The 1723-nt window shown below is 40.9% G+C and overlaps 1 non-coding gene across 1 annotated transcript; it reads left to right on the top strand.

Annotated features, from left to right (window-relative positions):
• Positions 1 to 959: 959 nt before the first annotated feature.
• On the top strand, positions 960 to 1067 carry LOC148563977 (small nucleolar RNA R71). Its single transcript, XR_015884358.1, has one exon. It is a non-coding gene; the product is annotated as a small nucleolar RNA R71 (small nucleolar RNA).
• The last annotated feature ends 656 nt before the right edge of the window (positions 1068 to 1723 follow it).

Here is a 1723-nt window from a genome sequence, read left to right as displayed (position 1 = left end):
CATCCTTTTCAGAGGAAGAATATTCATCAGAGCTCATGAATGGCAGAAGGAGGTTCAATGGAATCTCTATGGTCTCTGTATGAGCCTCAGATTCCTTTGGTTCCTCAAAGGGAAACTCCTTTCTGTCCAGAGGACATCCCATGAGGCTTTTCTCACTGGGACTCACGTCCTCTTCACTCTCTCCAAGTTCGGCCATGTTGGTCATGGTTATGACCTTGCACTCTCTCTTGGAATTTTCTTCTGTATTGCTTGGGAGAGTACTGGGAGGAGTTTTAGTAATCTTCTTACTCAGCTAACCCACCTGTGCCTCTAAATTTCTAAGGGAGGATCTTGTTTCATTCAAGAAACCTAGTGTGGTCTTGGATAGATCAGAGACTATGGTTGCCAGGCCAGAATGGCTCTGTTCAGAATTCTCTGTCTATTGCTGAGAAGATGATGGAAAAGGCTTACTATTGCTAAACCTATTTCTTCCACTATTATTGTTGAAGCCTTGTTGAGGCTTCTGTTGATCCTTCCATGAGAGATTTGGATGATTTCTCCATAAAGGATTATAGGTGTTTCCATAGGGTTCTCCCATGTAATTCACCTCTTCCATTGCAGGGTTCTCAGGATCATAAGCTTTTTTTTTCAGAAGATGCTTCTTTAGTACCGTTGGATGCAGCTTGCAATCCATTCAAACTCTGAGAAATCATATTGACTTGCTGAGTCAATATTTTGTTCTGAGCCAATATGGTATTCAGAGTATCAATTTCAAGAACTCCCTTCTTCTGAGGCATCCCATTGTTCATAGGACTCCTCTCAGAGGTGTTACATGAACTGGTTATTTGCAACCATTTCAATGAGTTCTTGAGCTTCTGCAGGGTTTTCAGATGAAGAGATCCTCCTACAGAATGGTCCAATGACATTTTTAACAACTCAGACAGACCATCATAGAATATACATATGATGCTCCATTCTGGAAGCATGTCAGTAGGACACCTTTTGATCAATTGCTTATATCTTTCCCAAGCTTCATAGAGGGACTCACCTTCCTTCTGTCTGAAGGTTTGGATTTCCACTCTAAGCTTGCTCATCTTTTAAGTGGAAAAAATTTGGCCAGGAAAGCATTAACCAGCTTTTCCCAAGAGTTTAGGCTTTCCTTAGGTTGTGAATCTAACCATGTTCTAGCTCTGTCTCTTGCAGCAAAAGGGAAAAGCATAAGCCTGTAGACCTCAGGATCAACTCCATTGGTCTTAACAGTGTCATAGATTTGCAAGAATTCAGCTAAAAACTGTTGAGGATCTTCCAATGGAAGTCCATGAAACTTGCAATTCTGTTGCATTAGAGAAACTAATTGAGGCTTAAGCTCAAAGTTGTTTGCTCCAATGGCAGGAATTGAGATGCTTCTTCCATAGAAGTCAGAAGAGGGTGCAATGAAGTCACCAAGCATCTTCCTTGCATCTCTACCATTGTTACTGGGTTCGGCCATGTCTCCTTCTTTTTCGAAAATTTCTGTCAGATCCTCTCCAGAGGATTGTGCTTTAGCTTCTCTTAGTTTCCTCTTAAAAGTCCTTTCAGGTTCAGGATCAGCTTCAATAAGAATGTCTTTATCCCTGTTCCTGCTCATATGAAAAAGAAGAGAACAGAAAATAAGAGGAATCCTCTATGTCACAGTATAGAGATTCCCTTATGTGAGTAAAAGAGAAGAATAGAAGAAGGAGAAGAGAAAAATTCGAACACAGAG

Source organism: Arachis ipaensis, chromosome B5 (genome assembly GCF_059453495.1).
Source record: "Arachis ipaensis isolate K30076 ecotype BB chromosome B5, ASM5945349v1, whole genome shotgun sequence".
NCBI classification, from domain to species: domain Eukaryota; kingdom Viridiplantae; phylum Streptophyta; class Magnoliopsida; order Fabales; family Fabaceae; genus Arachis; species Arachis ipaensis.
This window is presented reverse-complemented; position numbering and strand designations above follow the sequence as displayed.